The 13,005-nt window shown below is 46.1% G+C and overlaps 1 protein-coding gene across 4 annotated transcripts in view; it reads left to right on the top strand.

Annotated features, from left to right (window-relative positions):
• Window positions 1-13,005, top strand: part of PDZD2 (PDZ domain containing 2) — a 322,225-nt gene that overhangs the window by 173,652 nt on the left and 135,568 nt on the right. The gene's annotated exons all lie outside the window — the stretch shown is intronic.

The following is a 13,005-nucleotide window of genomic DNA, read 5'->3' as shown; positions in this document are numbered from 1 at the left end:
TGAGAGGAAAGTGTGGATCCTGAATATTTGTATGGGGGCAGCAGTGATGGGGGGGGGGTGATGTGATCGGGGAGGGGGCTGGAAATTATCACGGTGCCGTGTTCATACTCGGGAGCAGAAAATAAACAGGGAGGGCCAAGGGTGGCAGCCACATGCAAGGATAATTTAAGCACTGATTTGTGGCTCCTGCGGTTGTAGCTGAATCTCAGAGCATCCTTTCTATCGTTGGGGCTGTGATAAGGAAGTAGAACAGAAAAAAAAAAGGCCATCACAAGCCTGGGCTTCTGAACTGTTTCCAGGCTTTGCTTCTGGTTGATGCCTGGATAATTGGACCTAGATTTTCCCCACAATAAAGTGGTCAGAGTGTCATGAAATTGAGCTGGGGTAGGTCGGAAGTGGCATGTGTGGTCAGCATGACAGGAGTGTCAGAATTTGGCAGAGAACTGTACTCCAGCCAAATAAGTTCAACACCCTCAGAGTTGTCGAGAATGCCCTGCTAGCTGCAGGGGTGTGACTGGGAAGGCAAATGTGAGCGCTGCTTTGGTAACCACTCACTGGCTGACTGTTGTCTTCAAGCTGTGGTGGCCAAGCCTTGTGGCTTTGCATTTTAGGCCTGGAGGGCTGGGAGATGGCTGTGCTTAGTCAAGGCAAGCCCAAACCTTATCTCTGACTTTTCAGCCTTCCATAATTAGACCTATTTATGGGTGGGGGAGTGGCACTCCTGTGGTTTTTAGGACCAGAGGACCTCTCCACCTCCACCTCCTCTTGCTACCATCTACCTTTGGATGAGTCCCATTAGTTCCCCGTCCTTCACACCAGTCTGTCCCAGGTGCTATTTGCCAGCAAATTTGGAAAACTCAGCAGTGGCCACAGAACTGGAAAAGGTCAGTTTTCATTCCAATCCCAAAGAAAGGCAATGCCAAAGAATGCTCAAACTACTGCACAATTGCACTCATCTCACACGCTAGTAAAGTAATGCTCAAAATTCTCCAAGCCAGACTTCAGCAATACGTGAACCGTGAACTTCCTGATGTTCAAGCTGGTTTTAGAAAAGGCAGAAGAACCAGAGATCAAATTGCCAACATCCGCTGGATCATCGAAAAAGCAAGAGAGTTCCAGAAAAACATCTATTTCTGCTTTATTGACCATGCCAAAGCCTTTGACTGTGTGGATCACAATAAACTGTGGAAAATTCTGAGAGAGATAGGAATACCAGACCACTTGACCTGCCTCTTGAGAAATCTGTATGCAGGTCAAGAAGCAACAAGGAAGCAAATCTATATGCAGGTCAAGAACTGGACATGGAACAACAGACTGGTTCCAAATAGGGAAAGGAGTACATCAAGGCTGTATATTGTCACCCTGCTTATTTAACTTCTATGCAGAGTACATCATGAGAAACGCTGGGCTGGAAGAAGCACAGGCTGGAATCAAGATTGCCGGGAGAAATATCAATAACCTCAGATATGCAGATGACACCACACTTACGGCAGAAAGAGAAGAACTAAAGAGTCTCTTGATGAAAGTGAAAGAAGAGAGTTTAAAAGTTGGCTTAAAACTCAACATTCAGAAAACAAAGATCATGGCATCTAGTCCCATCATTTCATGGGAAATAGATGGGGAAACAGTGGAAACAGTGTCAGACTTTATTTTTTTGGGCTCCAAAATCACTGCAGATGGTGATTGCAGCCATGAAATTAAGACGCTTACTCCTTGGAAGGAAAGTTATGACCAACCTAGATAGCATATTCAAAAGCAAAGACATTACTTTGCCGACTAAGGTCTGTGTAGTCAAGGCTATGATTTTTCCTGTGGTCATGTATGGATGTGAGAGTTGGTCTGTGAAGAAGGCTGAGTGCCGAAGAATTGATGCTTTTGAACTGTGGTGTTGGAGAAGACTCTTGAGAGTCCCTTGGACTACAAGGAGATCCAACCAGTCCATTCTGAAGGAGATCAGCCCTGGGATTTCTTTGGAAGGAATGATGCTAAAGCTGAAACTGCAGCACTTCGGCTGCCTCATGCGAAGAGTTGATTCATTGGAAAAGACTCTGATGCTGGGAGGGACTGGGGGCAGGAGGAGAAGGGGACAACAGAGGATGAGATGCCTGGATGGCATCACGGACTCGATGGACGTGAGTCTGAGTGAACTCTTGGAGTTGGTGATGGAGAGGGAAGCCTGGCATGCTGGGATTCATGGGCTCGCAAAGAGTTGGGCACGACTGAGCGACTGAACTGAAGACAAGTCAGGCAAGCAGGCAAACTCCTTCCCAGGGTCCGTTCTGGAAGCAGTCAGAGCAGTACACTGTGGCCTGTGGGCCAAATCCAGCCTTCTCCAGCCTGCTTTTGAATGGCTCCAGAGCTAAGAATGTGGTTTCTATTTTCAAGGAAACAGAACATAAAAAATACAGGATGAAGTAAAAATACAAGAGATAAAAAATACAGGACTGAGACAGATGTGGCCTTCAAAGCCTCAAATATGGACTGTTGACTGTTGTTCAGTTGCTGAGTCAACTGGCTCTTTGCGACCCCGTGGACTGCAGCACGCCAGGCTTCCCTGTCCTTCACCATCTCCCACAGCTTGCTCAAACTCATGTCCATTGAGTTTATGATGCCCTCCATCCATTTCATCCTCTGTTGTCCCCTTCTCCTCCTGCCCTGAATCTTTCCCAGCATCAGGGTCTTTTCCAACGAGGGAGATGTTTGCCAACCTCAGTTGGCATCACTCAGGATCAGTGTGACCAGTGGGTTGATCAGCTTATTACATCTCTGGCAGTTCAGATGAGCTGTTCATTTTGGAAACTGATTTTACTGTCTCAGTCTGTGTTAGATGGTATGACTGCCTCCAAAAGGGGAGATTCAGGAGCCAGGAAGTTGAAGATTTTCTGCAGGATCCAAACATTAGGAAAGAAATGTCAGGCAAACTATGTCTGCAGTTGGATTTTCACCCTCTCCCCTCACTGGGGAACCCGCTGATGTAGGTACCCACGAGACCCACCACGTGGGCAGACATGCCACTGAAAGAACCTGAGGCGGGAATCAGAACCCTGCTATCTCACTCAAAAATGATTCATTTCCTTTCCCCGCTTTTGCAGACTTGATTGCTGGGCCAGACAGGTACAGTCTGAGTTGTTTGGTGGTGTCACTTTGAGGGGAAGAAAAAGATGTTTTATGTAAAATAAATAAGTGAATATCATGTTTTCTCATATTTAGAAGTGTTTCCTTATTGGCTATAAAAACGCTTACTTTCAGCCAGCTAAGCTGACCCCTGAACATGCGATTCTCATTGACCCAGCATGGGATTTCATTATTAATGTCATTTCTAATAAGAGGAAAATCTAGTGACCTTGCTCATGTTTTAACTTGTGTCAAAAGTGCAGGCCTGGATGTGTAGCTGACTTTTGTAAGTAGCTTACTGTGGATTGCAGAAACAAAGGAAAGTTTTTCACAAGAAGATTGTAGTTTAAGAAGAAAAACACAAAGGCTGGTATAATTTTTTTTTTCCTCCAGGACATTGCAGTCATCTAGCCTCCTGTATTTGGAAATTTGATGCTGTCAGTAGAGAAGAATAGGGGTAGGGCTGAGTTTTACAGAATGAAAACAAGTAGAGAAGGATGAAAATGTGTACATACGGTGCCTCATGGGAGTTGAAACCTAGAAACCAAGATGGCGGCAATACACTTGATAAGTCAGGTTGTCAGAGCGGGCGAGGGCGGGTCCTTTAACCTACCACGGGAGCCAGGCTGTACCTTTGTCTGTATTTAGAAAGGGGGTTGGCTCTGAATTTAGAGATTAAGCAACCTGCTATTCCTGTATGCACCAGAATTTCAGACACAGTCAGAAATCTGATTTGCGTAACTGCTGAAACTCAACTGGAAGCCAACCAAACGGAGGCCTGGGCTCTCCAAGCGAAGGGCAGTTCATCAGGAATCACAACACCTGAGGGAATTGATCACATTGGCCCTTGACGGCATGGTCTGTGTGGCCAGACTCAGTGAAGCAGGCTCTGAGGGTGAAGGGTCAGCTTTGGTTTCTCAGAAAGGCATCTGCATGAGTTAATGGTATGCAGCTCAGAGACTAGAGGCAGTGAGAGGGACCTTTTCACTTCCGACCCCAGCAGCAAACTGGCCCCTCAAGAGACAGACAAAGTCTGATCAGAAGCCGAAGTGTAGCACAAGCTATGAGCAGCCCTTAGTTAGCCCCCTCTTTTATAGCATGTTGGGAGGACAAAGTGCTTTGGCACAACCTTGGCCCATTCACTGCTCCCTTTGGCTCTCTGGACAGAGCCAGAATCTGACCTCAGCTCATAAGCTTTGTCCTGATGGTGAATGGAATAAAAGACCAAGCTAGATGTGTACATATGTGTGCAAAAGTGTGTAGACCTAAAGGGGAGGAACAGCTAAGCAAATAGAAGTTATGATTCTGAGTTAGAGAACTAATGATCATGTCAGTGGGAGGGAGTCAAATTCACTTCTCAGTGGCTGTCAGGGATCGCTTTGTGTGGCTTTGTATTCACATACAAGTTAAAAGGGCTTCCCTGGTGGCTTAGTGGTGAAGAGTCTACCTCCAGTGCAAGAGTTCCAGGTTCGATCCCTAGATCGGAAAGAGCCCCTGGAGTAGGAAAGGGCAACCCACTCCAGTATTCTTGCCTGAGAAATCCCATGGACAGAGGAGCCTGGAGGGCTACAGTCAGTGGAGTCACAAAAAAAAACCAGACACAACTTAGTGACTAAACAACACTTTAAGAACTCCTTAAGAACTTCTGTAGGCAAGGCACCCTCTCAGTTCCAAACCTGATTTCTATACGTTCCCTGCAGTGATGTCTAGGAAGTGTAGCATAAACTGTCTTCCACCCTGAAGGTCCCGACAGCCTCTCTGCCTCTTCTCCATGGCCCCGTTCAGCAGAGGAGCGGGCTGAGTGTGCCTCTCCCTGTGGGCATGTCTGACCCAGGGCCCTCTATTTGTTCCATCCAGGTGTGCATGGGTGTGCAGCCAAGCCACAGCTCTACAGATGGCCTCAAGTGGGGCAGGGCCTGGGCTCAGTCTCACTCCAGATATGAGGTCCCTGTGCAGTGAGTCAGGCCCCATCAGTGACCCTGGATGCTAGATTCTCCCCGTTTTTTTAATCTCTTTCTGAAGAAGCAGTGGTGGTGGTTTAGTTGCTTAGTTGTATCTGACTCTTCTGACACCATGGACTGTAGCCCACCCGGCTCTTCTGTCCATGGGATTTTACAGGCAAGAATTCTGGAATGAGTTGCCATTTCCTTCTCCAGAAGAAGCAATACAGCTCTCTCTTACATGCACCAGAAGAACTCTGCACTTAGAAGGATCCAAAGTAACACCTTTGGTAAAAGAGCTCACCCGCTTGTTTAGATTTTTGGTAGTTTTGAGGTTTGGGACCTATCATGCAGTCTTAATACAAGACATTCTTGGACTGTCTTTGCCTTTCTAGTTTCCGCACTGTTTTTCTTCCCAAATTTAAAGATGGAAACCATGTTAAAAATTGACAGAATAGAGCAAGTCTAAGGAAAGGTGATAGTGGCCCTTGGGAATAAGTTTGGTGAAAAGCACCCCCCGCCCCCCTGTTTCAGTGAGACTCCTTAATCCAGCAAGTGCAGGATTGAATGGTAGATAGATCGCCTCCTGTTTTATACAATTTGTTATGTCAAGCCTTCCCCTTTTAACAAAAACTTAAACATTCTTACCAGCTGTCTTCTCTCCCCCTACCAAAAAAAAAAAATATATATATATATATATATATACACACACACACACACGCACACACACACACATATATATAGTAGTCCTGCAAGGAACAATTTAGAATCGTACCCAAAGCAGAACATGAATGGAAGCACCCATGCCAGGGGGAAAAGGGAAGGAATTCACGGGCACCATACTTGACCTTATAAATGTCATGAATCTCAGGATTTATCATGGTGCTCTGGATGGCGCAGCAACCCTTTCGTCTTGCCTTCTACTCCCGTTTCTGCCCCTTTGGCAAAAAAATCCTATTTTCTCCTGCTGGCCAGTTCTATCAGTAAGAGGAAGGTCTGTCTTCCAAGGAATCCCACCTTGAACTTGCCAAATTCCGTCACATTCAGCTTGCAACACTTTGCCTGAAGTTCTCAGACAGCTGCCTGTGGGGTAGAGGGTTGACTGTTGGCAGGAAGCTGCTGGCTTTGAAAAGCATCACAGGTATTTTATTGTAGCAGATGCAAGACAGTTTTGGCAGGGGTGCAATAAAGACCTGGAGGCGGAAACAGAAAATTACTTCTGAGCACTGCAGGGAAGAAGGTGGCAGAAATGAAGGGTGCAGTTTGGGTTTGTAAAGCTGAGTCTTTTGCACAATCCTTTTTACAGGCTCGAACTTGCTTGACTTCGGTTTCTCCCTCAAGTGAGTCAAAGAATGTTAAAAAGAGAATGGAAACCTGAAACTGAGAAATGGACCTGGGTACGTCTCAGTGCGTGAGGATTTCGCTGGGGTTCTGGTGGCCCAGCCAAATTTTGTGTGGCAGAAATCTTGCCGTTTGCAAAATGCTGAGGCGTTAGGTGTTCTGTGCCTGTGGCTAACTAGACATTCTTAATGAGTTTCTTATGGTAACAACAATTTAACAACCTCATCTTAAAAGTGAGTGGAGTCATTTTAAACTCTCACTGGGAGAAACATGAGTCATTTCTGTGGCTTAATTAATTACATTTGTTGTCATTGGGATTTCAGAATGGAGAGCGGATCTATTATCAGTTTTAATCTTTTTTTAACTATGAGTTCATCTACTCCAGCAGCAGCCTCCAGGTTACTCCCAAACCTAAGCAGTCTCCAAGCTGAGATGTCGAACCTTTCTAAGCTACGTGACAGTGAATGATACAGTACTGATTTTTTAAAATCAATTTTATCCTGATATGATTTACAGTGATAGACTCTTACTATCCACAGATTGACTCTCTAATCTGTGAGGCTTCCTCTGCTTCTGTACTATTTTCTTTTCTTCCATTTATTTTTGATTATGAGCTCCTGCATCAGGATGGGTGGGAAACTAGATTAGGATGATGCAGCTAACTCATATTGGGACATTCAAAATGCAAGGTTTAGCCATCTTTTTTCAGATGAGCAAACCTGTTGTTGCGTAGTCACTCAGTCGTGCCCAACTCTTTGTGACCCCGTGGAGCCTAGCTCGCCAGGCTCCTCTGTCCATGGGATTTCCCAGGCAAGGATACTGGTGTAGGTTGCCATTTCCTTTTCCAGGAGATCTTCCTGACCTGAGGATCAAACGCACGTCTCCTGCTTGGCAGGCAGATTCTTTACCACCAGGGAAGCCCTGAGCAAACCTATTAAAGAAAGGCTAAGTATGAGTGACTATGTGTGTGTGAAGGGTTGCAAGTCAGAGTTAAAAGTTAATTCATGGTGATCACATGAACCTGGAAACACAGCTGTTTCTGAGCATAAATCTTTATGTAAGACTGTGTCTCAAATGTGTAGGTCTGTCTTCTCTTTTGTAAGCATTGTGGTTCAGACACTCACACGAGCTATTTTTGTTAGAGAAATGCCTCGTTGTATAGTGGCAGCTTTTCTGTGAGAGTTCAAACCAAGTGTCAAATGATCTCCCCAAGGCTGCTGCATGAGGTCCCGTTTTGCTTTCACGGCATTTTGGTTAGCATGAGGGGAAAATAGCCCATGGAGTGGTGTGGCCAACTTAGATGCACAATTTCGAAATTCAGAGACAAATCGATGTTGGCTTTTTCTGAAAATGGATCTTATTTTGAGAACCACAGTTGACATGGCTGTGGGAAGTGTTGCTTATTCTTGGCAAGAAAACTCCTCTGAAAAGGTGCTCATGATCCAGAAGACGGGGAGCTGCCCCGGGCTCCCTGGCAGAGCAGGGGAGATGTTTCAGAACTCAGTATCCGTAACCTATATTAAATCCACATTTGTATGGAAGTATCTACGCAGATGAAGGAGGCAGCTTCCTACAAAATGGGATTATTTTAGGGGCTCTGTGTAATGGTATTCACAGTGGAGCCCGTCATGTCTCTTTCAGAAATATTTAGATCCCAACTTAAGGGATTTGATCAGAAGTACTTATTATACATTGAAGTGTTTCGCTCTGCGGTGGGAACTTGTGGGGAAGCCAGCTCACAGAAGGCAGAAGGGCAAATGCAGTAGCTATGAGAGAAGGAAGTGATTGACCTGCGTGTGCTCCAGCTAAGATCAGACAAACAGAAACACAGACACGGGGCACATCTCTCTATACTGCTTTTGTGTAAGGTCCTTTCCTCAGTAACCTAGATTCTATGAATAGATTTCAGGGGGAGCAGGGGACAGTAAGCCTGGAAGGGAAGAAAGTTAAATGCTTGTTGTCATTAAACTCTAGTTCAGACGTCATGTTTCCCCTCAATAAAGGATGCAGGCAATAAAGCACAGTAGTATTTGCAGTCCTCATGTCTTTGTCACCGGTAGAAATGGTACACATTATTTGTGGGTGGGTATCTTTTGATATCAACTCACTCACTACTACTTTGAAAATCAGTTAATTAATTTGTTAATAGATATCCCTAACCTCTTAATAAAAAAGCACATGAGTTTGATAGTATACATTTAAAAATATTTAGGCTATTGTATTTCAACATAGTTGGTTTTCTTTGTAACCCTAGGTATTTTATGTATTTAAAAATATCATTTTGGGACTTCACCAGAGGCCCATGGTTCAAAAATATTTTTTAAAAAGAAAGGAAGAAAGAAAAGGGAAAAAAGCTGTCTTAAAGTAACCATTTGATCTTTATTTAGATCTTCATTTACCAGGAAAAAAATATTAACCCAGGACTGTAGGGTATGTTCTAACCTATAAATCACCTGGGATCTTGATAAAATGCAGATTTTTATGCAGTAGGTCCTGAAATTCAGGAGATGCAGGTTTGATCCCTGGGTGTCAAAGATCCCATGGAGAAGAGCATGGCAACCCACTCCAGTATTCTTGCCTGGAGAATCCCATGGACAAAGGCGCCAGGTGGGCTACAATTCATAGTGTTGGAAAGAGTCAGACACGACTGAAGCAACTGAGCATGTATGCACACATGCAGTATCCTGGGTTGGGGCCTGAGATGTCTGCATTTCTCAAATTCAGAGAGAGAGAGAGAGTGTGTGTGTGCGCATGCACATGTGTGCTTGGTCATGTCTGACTCTGTGACCCAACAGACTGTAGCCTGCCAGGCTCCTCTCTGTCCATGGAATTTTCCAGGCATGAATACTGAAGTGGGTTGCCATTTCCTACTCCAGGGGATCTTCCCAACCCAGGGATCAAATCTGTGTCTATTGCATCTCCTGCATTGGCAGGGGGATTCTTTACCACTGTGCCACCTGGGTAGCAAGGCAGAGGCCCACAGTAATCCAAAGAAAAGCCTGCATTTTCCAAACTCACCTTTAATTATTTCACTCCATCTTAGTCACAGGCAGTAGCTTAACTATTTAACACTTGGTTGTGGGAGGAGGTGCCCCAGGAGAGGAAAAGGGGGAGAATCTCAAAGGACAAACTTCAGCTTCCAAGTGTCCTATATTGGGTCTTCTGGGAGCCCAGAGTAACTGCCAGGCTGTGAAGTGAAGGGGAGACAGCTCAGGGGAGGGGTATAGGGGAGATCTGTGTCTCTGGGAAGCAGGGCGCTGCTGAAGCTGTGGCCCTATGAGGGGTCATCTTTGGGTCTCCTAGGTTCCACGCGCACCAGCTGATGCCTGCCTGTGGCCTGGGCCCCGCTTGGCATGGAGAGGGCAGAGGGCAGATTACCATCCATCCCCGTGCGTGCATGGTGGCTGTGTTCCAAGGAACACTGTATGGCTTTCTTCTCTCCCCAAGGGTGATTTATTAACTGTGTAATTAGATGATGCAAGTTGTATATCTTTGTAAGATGCATGTAAGACATTCGCGAATTGGAGAAAGGTCCTTTGGTGGAGAGTTTGAGGGGGGAGTGTCATTGAGCCTTCGCGGCCTGAGCGGCTGTCTTTAACCTCAGAACCCCACCCCCGCCCCAGGCCCGTTCTGACCCATCACCTCCTGAAGATGTGCTGCCAGCCTCCCTCAAGCCACTTATGTGTTGCATCCGGGTGGTGGCTTCGCAGGGCAGCTGCTGTGTTGTGCTTAGTTGCTCAGCCATGTCTGACTCTTTGCAACTCCATGGACTGTATCCCACCAGGCTCCTCTGTCCATGGGAATTCTCCAGGCAAGAATGTTAAGAGTGGGTTGCCATGCCCTCCTCCAGGGAATCTTCCCAACCCAGGATCAAACCCTGGTCTCCTACATTTCAGGTGGATTCTTTGCCATCTGAGCCACCAAGGAAGCCCAAGAATACTGGAGTGGGTAGCCTATCACATCTCCAGGGGAACTTCCCAACCCAGGAATCGAACCAGGGTCCCCTGCATTGCAGGCAGATTCTTTACAAGCTTAGCTACCCGGGAAGCCCAGGGCGGCTGCAGAGGTGCAGAAATCCAATTTTGTTCATATACCAGAGGCTATCAGATACCTGGGGACTGATTCCTGCTAATCAAACTCCCAGGGGACTGGCATCCAAAAACCAGGTTAATTCCTAGTGAGGGAAGGATCCTTCCAGTGACCGAATGTGTTGCCACTTGTTTGCTTGTTTCTGCCATCTTAGTACTATCTTCCTCTGAGACAGGTAGTTGAAAATGAGGACTTCATATGAAATATGTCTTGAGGGGTGTTCTAGGGACCTTGACTCCGTGGTGTCTCTCACGTATAAGACCAGATATTCACACCCTGATTCCCGCAGTCTTTGGGCTCACTTTGACCAGATTCCCTGAAGACCTCCCCTCCCCGGCCCTGTCCCTGTTCCCAGCTTTTGCCCCCGCTCTGTGGTGACCCAGCAGGCGCTCTGCTTCGGCCGTGACCCCTCTGCCCTCCTGGACCGGATCGAGATGTTTCCTGGGTGTCCTTCCCTTCCCACCCACCCATGTGCAGATCTTCTCTGAGGGGGAGGTGTGCATGGAGGGAGCAGGCAGGACTTCTGCAGGTGCGTGGCCATCAGAGGGGGACTCGTCATATTACTACTCTTCCTTACTTTTTGTTTTCTTTTAACTCTTTCTTGCTATTTGTGCTCTCGGGGACAGAGAGCATGGATGCCCCTGATTCCCAAACCAAGAGGTATTTTCATAAATTACAGATTGCCAGGCCCCAACCCCCAGTTCTGGGTGAGCGTCTAGAGTTATCCTTGTAAAACATCCTGTAGGAACAGAGAATCCCTCAGATGGGCGGCCATCTGTTTCAGGATGTTTTTGTGTCTTTGTGATCCTGTCACCAGTGGGCCATGGTGATTGAAAAGCTTTTTCCCTTCTTGTTTATACTTTTCTTTTTTGCTCAAATCATCCACGTAGTAAACATTTGTCAGCATATAAAATGGTCTCTTTTTTTACCCCCTCTTCTTCAGATAAAAGGCTTATTCTTATAGTCAGCCAAATTTGAAAACCCCTGCTGTTGACCCATTATCTCAGACCCGGAGCCCTCATTTTCAAGGAGAGGAAACTGAGGCTTCGTGGATGAACTGGCTGACTGCATCAGGAGTCTCATCTAGCTTAATGTCTGAAGACCATGCCCAGTACAAGCTCCGTGCTTCCTGACAAGACCCATTCTTCTCAGCCTTGGGGGCCTTGTTTCTGGGTTTGTCAGAGTAGAGCAACAATAAGCAAACGCCCATGTACACAGAGTGAGGACCACATTGAACCCAAACCTTGCCCCCTAGTCCCAGCACTAAAATGTGAGTGTCCTCAGCTGACAGATTGAGGCCCCCGGAATGCCAGGAACCCCAGCTCTCTGTTGGGACACTCCATCCTTCAATGCCTCAACTTCCCCATCTATAAAATGAGTATCATATCATTCTAACTGCCTCCCTTACACAGCTATTGTGAAGTCAAACAAAACGATGTATTTGAAGGGCTTTGGGGAAGAAAGGTACGAAGCACTATGTAACCATAACGTGATCTCATCATTACCGATATTATTATACTACCCCCAAAGACTTTGTTTCTGCTGAGCGGCCCAAATAGAATCACTATAGATGGAAGAAATACTTGATTCTATTATAACCAATGGAAGGGTTGCTTGGAGGAGAGGGGAGGACAATCACGACTCTCACAGAAATACATCACTTCTGAACTTCCTGATTAAAGCTGCGCTAATGACCCATTAGCGAATCATTTCACACCCTCTGCCCTTTAATGGCCACTTTCCAGCTGTGCTTCCGAGCCAGGAACCGTTTAGGTGAGCGAGTGGGTGCATGTCACAGGATGTTTTTCCATCCGCTTGAAGGCAGGGACTGTCTTTCATGCTTCTCCTGCTTCTCTGAGTGGTGAAAATGCCTCAGGATTTTTCATCTTGAGAATGGCAGAGTTTTCAACCTTGCGTTCCAGACTAGATGCAGAACCAGACAGATTCTAATATCTGTGAAAAGTTTCTGCAACTGTTCCAACAGAGAGATAAGCCTAAAATGGATAAAGCTTCATTTTTCTCCCTAAGAAATAGCAAGCACTGCTTGAGAATGAGGGAATCAGTCTGTGGTAGTCAACCTTAATGATATTAAGCACCGAATATGTCTCTATAGGAGTTGCTTAAAGGAAACTTACGGACCGTGGACAGGGTGGAAGTACAATGAAAATTGAAGTAAAGTGTAAGAAACGACTTCCGAGGCAAAGAGTATTGCTGTAATGGCATGACATAGCTGGCCTGTGCTCCCCAGGGGACCCTTGTAGCTCTGAGATAGTAAGATTCTTTGGAAAAGTCCTAGGTTGGAGTGTCTGGGAAAGAGTTCATGGGAGAGGACCTTAAATAGTACCTTAAATACGATCTCTGTAGGCAGGGAGATTGAGAAATGCACTCCCTGAGGCATGCATACACTGTAGATGCGCAGGAGGGTTAGTGTGAGCAAAGTGGAAGTGCAAGTCGCTCAGTCGTGTCCCACTCTTTGCAACCCCATGGACCATACAGTCCATGGAATCCTCCAGGCCAGATT

This window comes from Capra hircus, chromosome 20 (genome assembly GCF_001704415.2).
Source record: "Capra hircus breed San Clemente chromosome 20, ASM170441v1, whole genome shotgun sequence".
Taxonomy (NCBI): domain Eukaryota; kingdom Metazoa; phylum Chordata; class Mammalia; order Artiodactyla; family Bovidae; genus Capra; species Capra hircus.
This window is presented reverse-complemented; position numbering and strand designations above follow the sequence as displayed.